Consider the following 11,701-nt stretch of genomic DNA (forward strand, 5'->3'; position numbering starts at 1 on the left):
GAGTTCCTGGTACAAACAGGCAACGGCACGAACTGAAGTTTAAGTGCAATTTCGCTGACGCCATTTAATAAACAAACGAGATGTTTTGTTTTTTTAAAGCATTTCCTTAACAAGGTGCAGTGTCGCCCGCCGGATATTTCTCATCGTTTATGTTATTGTGTAGGATTGTGCAAAATTGGAACGCTGGAGACAGTTTAACCCATCCTTTCACGGCAGTGAAAAAAGGCCAATACGCTCCAATGTCATCTCCTATTATTCGTTGTGCCGACAATCTTGAAGTCCTCTTGATAATCTTTCAGACAAATATATTTCAAGCATTGGTTTCTACCTCTGCTCTTGTGTAAACTGTTGCTGAATTTAGGATGCTATTTTAATGTTTCAATAAATTTGATTATATCTACACACAGGAGAAAGTGCCTGAGTAATTACATGTCAGGCACAATCAACAGAGCAATTAGATATGCGCGGTAACAGACCCTTTGTTAGGTTCTCCTTCAGAGCCACACGTTTGTTTTATTGGCCTTTATCGTCTACTGCCTATGCATTTATTACAAATTCATTTGCATTAATCCTATAGCCCATAGTTATTGTTTGAAAGATACAGCTTGGACACCGTCATTCCGGCCCACCCAGTCCATGCCGAGCATCGATCATCCGTTCACACTAGTTCTATTTCATTCCACTTTCTCGTCATTCCCTGTGCATTGAGGAAATATTATAGAGGACAATTATCCAGCAAACCCACACGTCGCTGGGATGTGGCAGGAAACCCGAGGAACCCGATGCGGTCACATGGAGAGCACGAATACTCCACATAGGCAACACTATAAGATGGAATCAAAGTGTGGTCGCTATGAGGCAGCGGCTTTACCAGCTGCATCAATGGGCCGCCCAATTTCCCTTGTACATTACACGCGATTCAGACTTCGATTAATTAGATAGATTGCTCAGGTTTCCCCCTCGAAACGAAAAGTGAGAAGCACCTAGATAGTTAATGCTTCCTCAAATATATTATCCTCCAGCCGCCAAGCAACGTTGTTGTAAACTATCTCTGCTGAGAACAAATAATTCCCATTATATGGTGAAAAGTACTGGGTACATAACGTCCCGCTGTCCGAAGAAGTGTCCTGTCCCGCCATGCCACCAATCCATTTTCATCGGAGCTGCCGGTCTGACCGCTGCGTTACTCCGACCTGTTGCATTTTTTTTGTAAACCGATACCTGCAGACCCTTGTGTACAATAGTTTATCAGTCCGATCTCAGATGGGTTTAAATCCCAGTAACTGTGAAATGTTGTCTTTTGGGAGATCAATGTGAGGCGAAGCTATAAGATTTACACCAGGACCTAACAACACTAATGTGCAGAACGCTGTGAGGGTCCAGACACATAGCTCCCTGAAAGTGGCAACACACGCAGAAAGATTGGTAAAGGGGGTGTATGGAATGCTTGCCTTCATTTGGCGGGCTTTGATTACAAAGGTCACGAAGTCATGATGCAATTCTCTCACACTCCGGTTAAGGCTCACTTGGAGTGTTGTGTGCCTGTCTTGTTGTAGTGATGTGGCATCTTTGGAGTGGATGCAGATGTGTTTTACTGGAATGCTGCCTCGATTGGACTGTATTAGTTAAAGAAGAGCATGGGCAAATTTGGAACGCTTTCTCTCAATGACGAAAGACGAAGAGAGATGTGATATTAATTTATAGAATTATGAGAGGCATAGATGAGGTAGACTGTCAGAAAATTGTCTATGCTGGGATGAACTAGAGAACACATATTTAAGGTGAGAATGTCAAAGTTTCAAGCAGGTAATGGCGAGTGCCTGGAACGGGCTGCCAGGGATGGTGGTGGAAGCAAAAGTGAGAGTGTGGTGCAAGAGGCTTTTAGGTAGGCACATGGATATGCGTGGATTATTCAACATTACACTGCTGTAGGAAGCATAGAATGCGAATAGACTAATTAATATATGCTCGTACTAAATATTCTCCCTATTATCGGTAATATAATAACATAATATCTATTTTATAGGACAACCAACGTTGCTGGCAGTTATTACGCAATAACATACTTAGCAGTAGCTAACGTGAGCAGGCTACCTTTGTTTGTTTAACTGACTGACACTAATCGCAATTAATTTGCCTTGATAATGTTTTCTCTGGAGAATATGCTGCTAACTTTAAAAGCAGCGACCTGTCAGACCACTGGCAGTAAGCGTCGATTGTCTCTGGGCATGGAACTGCCGGTACTCATCCAGGTCGAGAACATTTTCTACCCTATCCTTGTCATCATTGGTGTTCCTGGTAAGCTCTTTGTTGATCTGTACCCAAGTTTCTCTGTCGAGCCTTTACTGTCAAAAAAGTATGTGTTCTTATTAATTGCTTGAATTACTGATCCAGTTATAACCACAGAAAATTCAAACTACGCTATCTAATGTATTGCCAATAGAGTCAGTATTGTTTAGACAGGCAGATGGACAGGCAGGGATCGGATGATGTAGACCAAATGTAAATGTGAGCTTTCTTTAAATTGGCGTTATGTTTGGTATAGACATTATAGACTGAAGGACCTGCTCCCGTTCTATACCCAATATACTTTAATGATACCCTTGGTAAGAAGACTCGTTGGCCACCGAGTCCACACCGAGCATCGATCACCCATTGAAAACAAGTCTGTGTTATCCCACTTTCTCATTCAATCCTTGCACAATACGGGCAATTTTACTGAGGCCAATGAACCTACAAACTCGCACGTCTTTCGGATGTGGGAGTAATCCGGAGCACCCGCAGGAAACCAACGTGGCAAAGGCAGAGCGTTCAAGGTTCACCCATACAGGATTGGGTTGTGCTGGTGTTCTATGTTCGATTGTGTCTGTCCTTACGGCGCACCTTGCTCTGTGATCGGAAAAAGCTTTCATATTATCGATAGGGAGGGCAATTAATCTGTCAATTGTCAATAATATTGGGCGCTAGCCCTAGGTTGGAAAAACTGGTATATCTTCGTGCGTTAGTGCGATTGGATTGATTAAGTTAGGCACATTGAATGTTGCGGAAGCCACCCAATAATTTTTAAAAAGTCATAATGTTGTTATAACTTTGCCTCCAATGGAAAATCAGACGAGCTCCTGCAACGGCACACCTGCTTGTGCGTCTCATATTCGCCGGTTCCGAGCGTCACACACTGAATTAACAGGTTCCCACACATGTACGATACGAATCTGTAGCCGGTGCAGATACTTCTGACTCCATTAGCGCTGGGAAAATAAACATGACTGTAATTAGTCGTCATCGCCAAATCGAAGTGGACTGAGAGCGAATGCAGTGAATGCTGCCAACTGTGATAGGAAAGGCGGCAAGTTGGGTCAATCTGGTTTGTGTCGCGACCAACTGCAATCGGATACACCGGCTGATTTTACTTTGTCATGCTCTTCTCAATTTACCAAAAGTTCTATCCTGAGCCAATGCACCAGCGACAACTTATTTGGACAGGTAATCTAACAGCCAGCAGTGTATCGCAAGTAGGACAACGGAGCACATCGCATAGAAGCGGAGCTCGGAAAGTTGCTGCCTGACAGCGCCAGAGACCCGGTTTGAACCTGACCTGGGATCATTTGTGGAATTTGCACGTGATCTCTGCTAATTGCGTTAATTTAAAAGTCAGCTCCAGCTCCTTCCACATCCCTAACGTACGGGTGCTGTCGATTCCTCTCACAAACCGCACTGGTTTGTACGTGAACTGCATTCTGTAGTTTGCTTCTAGTGCGCAGGGAGTGGATGAGAATGTTGGATAACATAGAGCCAGTGTGAACGGTTAATAGATGATCGGCACGACTCCCAGTGCCGGTAACCTGTTCCCATGCTGTGTCAATCAATTCATCAAGCAACGACTCAGAGAGAACCTGCGCCAGCACAGTGAGAAGGTACAAACATCACCAGTGACCAATATCGATCCCAGGTCGCTGGAGCTGTCAAGGGACAGTGCGCCTGCTGTCCATTTGCCTTGACGGAAAGGGGCGTAAAATTCGAACGCCTTAAAAAGCAAGTGCGGTAGGAAATATAGCTTACCAGAGGCGTGAATTGGATGCAGTATTTGCATCCAAATGTGCATCGCGAAATCAATTTGTAACAGGTAGTTAGGAAGGTAAGTCTGCCAACGCCACTTACCGTAGACTTCTGCGTAACACATCTGGTTGCTACTTACCTCTTTTTCCAATACATTTCACCTTGATTGACCACCAAATGTTTCTTGCTTTAAAGTTGATTCTGCCTGCAGGTGGAAGGTGTTGACGTAATGTATGGTGCTGAACTGTGATGAACAAACCGGCCGATATCCTTGACTCTCCACATTCCTCTGGTCAGGCGAATGGAAGTCACAATTGGTTTGCATCTTCTATGCCCCTCTTTTTAATCGTTCTGCGATACGGCGTAAGTCTGTAAAGCAAGTTATGTAATTAGCGGCAACATTTTGTTCATTATTAGTTTGCGGATTGCATCTTTCAGATATGTTTTTCCGCATCAGATATGTGTGGGCGACCCGAGTAAAAAGAGCAGGTTACAGAATCAAATAATCCATTCACAATTATATGAAGAACTGTCGAATTGATGTTCATCTGGAATATTGAATGTTGGTAATTTTTATTTCATCTTCCCTACAGCTAACCTGATGGCAATCATAATTCTGTCTCGGGGAAAGTGTGGACTCTCCAAATGTATCTCCCGCTATCTGGTATCCATGGCCGTAGCTGATTTAATGGTTCTGATCTTCGAGGTAATTCTCTCCGAGATTTCAGATGGCTATTTTCCTTATTCATTCCTCAACATAACTCAAGTTTGTAAACTGAATATTTTCTTTAATTTTATTTGCATCGATTGCTCTGTTTGGCTAACGGTGACCTTCACCTTCGATCGATTTGTCACTATATGTACTCAGAAGTTACGAAAAAAATATTGCACCGAGAGAACTGCGGCTTTGGTGATAGCGCTGACCTGTATTTTAAGTATTATTCAAAATATACCTGTATATTTTGCCTACGTACCTCGGGAAATAATTGACAACGTGGGCTGGTCCTGTGGCATAACCCCTGACTTCTACACATCACAGTTATGGGCAGCACTTTTGTCCATCGAAACAATTTTAACCCCATTTGTACCAATTTTACTGATCATGCTCCTGAATGCCCTGACAATGAGGCACATCATACACGCCAACAGAGTGAGGAGCCGTCTCCGAGGGAACACGAAGGACGAGGGCGGCACGGATCAAGAGGTGGAGAGCAGAAGGAAGTCCATCATTCTATTGCTGGCCATATCCGGTAGCTTCGTCCTACTGTGGATGGTAAACTTCGTGTGCTTCGTGAGTGTACACCTCCTGGACGTGGAGCTTTGGACAACAGATAACAACGATCCATTTACCATCGCGGAACTGTCCGGATATATGCTGAGATCTTTGAGTGCTTGCACCAATACCTTTATTTACGGGGTGTCCCAGAAAAAATTCAGGGAGGAATTTATAAAGGTCATTAAGAGTCCATTTGTTTTTATTTCCAATTCAATAAAGTGTTTGAAGTGAAATAAGTGTTCAAATTGAAAATCCGTTTCATAATTACATTGCATTCTACGTTATATCATTGCATCTGTCTTTCCGAGATCCCTTTCGCACCATCGGGACAATACCGACCGGCAATGTAATACCTGCTGTCCCTTTCCCCGCTGCATTCCCAATCAATGTATTCCCTAATTAGCCACTCAAATGGCCACTAATGAACCAGCAGCCCAGATGCATCAGGGCAGTATTATAGAAGCCATTTACCCTGTCAACGACTTGCGTCTTTGGGACGGGAAAGGGAACTGCAGCCCCCGAGGGAATATTCCGCGGTGGCAGGGAGAGCATGAGAAATCCACACAGCATCAGAGAACAGGATCGGAAGGAATGATCTACAGATGCATCATCTACAGGCAGATCAATCGTTCATCGCACAATTATGGCAGTGCGTGTTAACTACAATACTTTGTTTCCACAGCCGAGAAATTATGAACACAGATATCGTGGTAGAATTGGCTATAAAACAAATTTAGCAACGGGTAAATTACTGTACTTTAACGCAACGACCCATGGATACCAAAAAAGACACAAATTGACTTGGAGTAACACAGCATGTCCCGGGAACAGAGATGGGTGACGTAATAACAAGGAACTGCAGGTGTTGGTTTATCCCGAAGGTCGAGACAAAACGCTGAAGTAAATCAGCAGGTGAGGCAGCATCGCTGGAGAACATGGATAGGCGATATTTCGGGTTGGAACCCTTTCTCAGACTAAAGAAGGGTTCCGAGCCGCAACATCGCCTATCCATGTCTCTAGAGAAGTTCTCTGCTCCGCTGAGTTACTCGGCATTCTGTGTCTATCGAGAGAGAGAGGTGATGTTTCCGGTCGGGTTATTTCTTCACATACAGTAAAGTCCTGTGTGAAGCTCTGGTCCGCATGTTACAGACAGTATTTGCGAGCAGCAGAAGTAATGCTGAACAAGATGAATTTCAGCAATCTATATCCACCGGCCGGCGCCGTATAAAGGCAGCCTCGACAAGAATCTGTCTCGTCCCTTTCTCTCTTTGTTGTTTTTTAGTCTGTAGTTAAATGTTGTTTTAGTGTTTCTTTAGTTTTGTATTATGTGGGGGTGGAAGGGGAGAGGATACATTTTATCTCTGTCCTCGACGGAGATGCGACTTTTTCCTTATCGTATCTCCGTCTGTGCTGCGGCTTAACCTCGTGGAGCTGGCGGCCTCTTGCTGTGTATCGACCATGGGAGCTCCAACCGGGGGAGCCTGCGGATTTAACACCACGGAGTTGGCTGTCGCTTTGCCAGGAATAGGCCTCGGAAGTTCCAACTGCGGGAGCCTCTGGACTTTAACGTCGTGGTGCTCGCGGTCCCTGGTTATGGACCGGCTTCCGGAGCCTCAACCCGCGGAAGATTCAACCGCCCCGATCACGGGAGTTTCGATCGCCCCGATGTGGGAGCTTCGATCGCCGGCTGCGGGAGCTTCAATGCGGATGGTTCGACTCCCCCGACCGCTTGACGAAAAGGAGGAAAGAAGATAAGACTTTATTGTCTTCCATCACAGTGAGGAATGCGGAGGAGCCGCTGTGATGGATGTTTATGTTAAATGTTTATGTGGTTGCGTGTTTTGTTGCTTTTTTGGTATGACTGTATGTCACATCGAATTCCTCGCATGATTTACATACTTGTTTTGTTTTCAATCTTGGCTAATAAAATCAATTATAATTATAATTATAATTACAACTACAATTTCATTACAATCTGAATGGAGTGACCAAAAGTGCCAATTTCAGCCCGTGAAAGCTGGTACAGTTACTGTCTCGCAGCGTTAGATATCCCGGTTCGATTCTGAGCCCGACCGCAGTCGTGGTATAGTTTACAAATTCTCCCTGATGGGACGTGTATTTGCACCGTGAGCTCCGGTTTCCTCCGACATCCTAAAGCTGTGCGGGTTTTGTAGGTTCACGCGCGATTGCAAATTTTCCATATTGTGCAGGTTTTCGACAAGAATGTGGAATAACATAGAACTAAACACGTTCCTAGCACGTACCATGAAGCCGCCACAACCCCCTCTGCCGCTCCCAGGCCGAACCTAATGACCGCGAAGCCCCACCTACCCGATCAGACCTCCCCCCCACCCCCGCCACCCCGTCGGTCCTACATCGTGTCCGTCGACGCCACTGACGACCTTACCCCACACTCCGTCCGCCGGCGGGCCATTGCGATTGACTCCGCCGGTCCTTCCCTCTCATCCGGCCACATTCGATTGGCGCCAGCTATGCATCTATTGGCTCACATCGGTTCCAGACGCTGTTCCTTGCAGAAGGCTCCATGCTGCCGACCCCAACAACTTCACCTTCATAAGTTCATAAGTTCATAAGTGATAGGAGCTGAATTAGGCCATTCGACCCATCACTTCTACTCCACCGTTCAATCATGGCTAACCTAGCATTCCCTCCGAACCCCATTTTTCTGTCTTCTCCCCAGAACGACCGACACCCGTACCAATCAAGAATCTATCTCTCTATGACTTAACAATATCAAATGGTCTCCACAGGCTTCTGTGGCAATGAATTCCACAGATTCGCCGTCTGACGGACGAAATTCCTCCTCATCTCTTTCCTACAGGAAGGTCCTTTAATTCTCAGGCTTTGCCCTCGTGGAAACCTCCCCTCCACATCCGCTCTATCCAGGCTTTTCACTATTCGGTAAGTTTCAGAGCCTCCCCCCCCCCCCCCCCCACCCCCCCCCCCCCCAATCCATCTAAACCCCTCTCCAGATTTCCAAAAGGGAAGGTCTGTAATATCATCACACGTACACTACAATTCATAGCTTCAGCACCCATCATCTCAATAGACAATAGACAATAGGTGCAGGAGGAGGCCATTCGGCCCTTCGAGCCAGCACCACCATTCAATGTGACCATGGCTGATCATTCTCAATCAGTACCCCGTACCTGCCTTCTCCCCATACCCGCTGACTCCGCTATCCTTAAGAGCTCTATCCAGCTCTCTCTTGAATGCATTCAGAGAATTGGCCTCCACTGCCTTCTGTGGCAGAGAATTCCACAGATTCACAACTCTCTGACGGAAAAAGTTTTTCCTCATCTCAGTTCTAAATGGCCTACCCCTTATTCTTAAACTGTGGCCCCTTGTTCTGGACTCCCCCAACATTGGGAACATGTTTCCTGGCTCTAACGTGTCCAACACCTTAATAATCTTATACGTTTCGATAAGATCTTAATAATCTGATACATTTCGATAAGATCTCCACATTGCACTTCATGTGAACATCCCTGGATCCCTCTTCCCTTCTACCCACAGCCCTCGCCATGTCGTGTTTTCACTATCTCATCTGGCCTCTCTCTTCAGGGTGCAGTACAGTCGTTCCTCCACAGGCGGCTTATTTTCTTATCTTCTTACCCCTGCATCTACATGTCTATGAAAACCACTGCCCCCTCCCCCAACCCGTGTCTCCGCCATAGTGTAGAGAACTTCCTCCGCTCCCCCGTCTTCGGTTTTATTTCTATGGCAAGGGGGTTTTGCCTCCCGGTAATTACACATTTTACCGTCTCCAACATTTCCACAGGGCCTCATCCTGTCGGCCTTCTACCCTCACTGGGTTATGTTATTTCGAGCAGCCGCCGCGACATCCACCGTTTTCAATTCTCTACCACCCTGACCCACGCGGGTCTCAACCGTCTCAATGCACAACCGTCCGCTCTCCAACAAGAATCCGGACATTGTTATTAAACCCGCCGCCAAGGGAGATGCGGTTGTGGTATGGCGGGCTGACCTCCACTGTGTGCATTCCAGGCACCAGCTTTCTGACACTTTTTCATACCTGCCCCTCGACTAGTTCAGTTTAAATTATTGTCACGTTTACCGAAATGCCGTGAAAATGCTTTTTTTGTGCGCCAACCAGTCAGCAGAAAGACGATACACGATTACAATGGATCCATTTTCAGTGTATAGATACATGATAAGGGGATAACGTGTAATGCAAGGTAAAGCAAGCAGAGTCCGATCAAGGATAGTCCAAGGGTCACCAAAGAGATAGATAGTGGTTCGGCACGGCTCTCTGGTTGTTGTAGGATGATTCAGTTGCCTGATAATAGCTGGGAACATACCGTTCCAGAATCTGGTGGAGTGCGTTTTTACACCTATACATTTGGCTGAGAGGAGGGGGGTCATTTGCCCATGACCCCACAGATGATCACCAGGCCATCCTCTCCCTGACTGTTTCTGATCTCACCGACTCTGACGATCTCCTCTCCACAGCCTCAAACAATTACCCATTCCCGCACTGCTCGCTTGTATCAGCACCCCAAGATCTATAATGCAGACTGGCCTGGCAAACAAATTGTTTCTGCCTGCTCCTATCCCGCTGAACTCATCTCCACTTACCTCGATTCCATCCCATCCCTCCTTGTCCGTTCCATTCCTAACTACGCTCAAGCCACCTCACGTACTCTTGATCTTTTCAATAACTCAATTTCTAGACAACCGTTGCTCAATTTTCTCCTTGCACGTCCAGTCTCTTCAGTCCTACATCCTCCACTTTGTTTCAAGGCCCTCCACTTCTCCCTCGAGCAGAGACCCATTCAATGTCCCTCTACTAACAATCCCCTCCGCTGGCGGGATTTCCCCGCGCCCTGGACACTTAGCCCCTCTCACTCTGCTACGTCAAGCGTGTATTCAATGCGTGAATGGATGCCTGGTTCATTCGAATGGGCAACATCTATGGCTGTCTTTTTGTCGAATATGTGCGACAGCTTGTTCCAGTTGTACACTGGCCCTATCCGCAAACTCTTTCACCGTTGCATTTATCACTGCATCGGGCCAGCCTCCTGGACACGTGAAGATTTCATTGATTTAATTACCTTCACCTACATTCCCTCAAATTCGTCTGTATTATCTCTGCCACTTCTCTAAAATATCTCGATTATTGTGTCTCCACAACAGGGGAGAGTTCAACGACTGATGATAAACTAAAATCCTACCGACTGCCGCGGTTGTCTGGACTACATTTCCTCCCACACTGCCTCTTGGAAGGACATCGTCCTCCACTCTCCGTCTCCGCCACATGTGCTCCCAGGAGGAGGCTTCCCAGTTGAGGACATTGAAGTTGTCCTCAATCTTCAGTAGACGTGAATACCCCGCTGCTGTCATAATTTGATCCCTTACTCACGTCCCCTCTCCGTCCCGTAGTTCTACTCTGTTCCAGATAGCTGAAGAACAGCAAAGGTATTATTGCAATATAAGTTGAACGGTCGGGATAAGTCGCAAATCAGTGATAGAAAACTTATCGGATCAGTTCGGAAGGGGGCGGAGAGGTGAATACATTGATTGAAAGATGCAGCGTGGAAACATTCCAACCGAGTCCACGCCATCTATCGCCCATTCACGGTAGTTCTATAAGAGCGCACTTTCGCATGCACTCCCTGCGCACGGTGGGCAATTTACAGGTGCGAATTAACCAAAACCACGTACGTCTTTGCGATGTGGGACGACAAACTCAGCACACAGAAGCAACAAAGATGCCCACGCGCACAACGGGCGCACACACCACGCAAGGTGGGGATCGAATCCGCGACATTGGCCCTGTGAGACAGCAGCTCTCCCAGCTGTGCCAGTGTGCCGTCTATTCGGAAAGTCAGGGATTAATTAGACAAAGGCAGTCGTTTTTTGCAGGATATTGTGTTTGACTTTTTGAATTTTATCTATCAGAAGCAAAAGCCATTGATGACACAGTGAAGTTGATGGGATTTGCATAAACGTAAGGAAAGCCTTTGGCCAGTTCCCACAGTTTCAGTTCAAAACACTGGGTGCCGCGGGATGAGGACCTCGAAAGCTGGATACAGAATTGGCCTGGAAATAGTAGGCACGGGGCTGTTTGGGAAGATTAAACATAACCGGCGAAGGTTTAAAATAATTCGGGGAAGGGTACAAGGAAGGAAGAATACATGGATACTTTGATCACTCAAGCATTATGTCAAAAAAATTAAAACTGCATGTAATCATTGTATCATCAGTTATCAACAAAATCTGTCGGTGCTGCGAGTGATTGAAATATTCCGGGCTGTTTCAGAGATTTTCGCAGTTTTCATTATTAAGATCTTGAATAAACTGACTTGTGTGAGAAACCCGCCACTG

The sequence above is a fragment of the Rhinoraja longicauda genome, unplaced genomic scaffold, assembly GCF_053455715.1.
Source record: "Rhinoraja longicauda isolate Sanriku21f unplaced genomic scaffold, sRhiLon1.1 Scf000591, whole genome shotgun sequence".
NCBI lineage: Eukaryota > Metazoa > Chordata > Chondrichthyes > Rajiformes > Arhynchobatidae > Rhinoraja > Rhinoraja longicauda.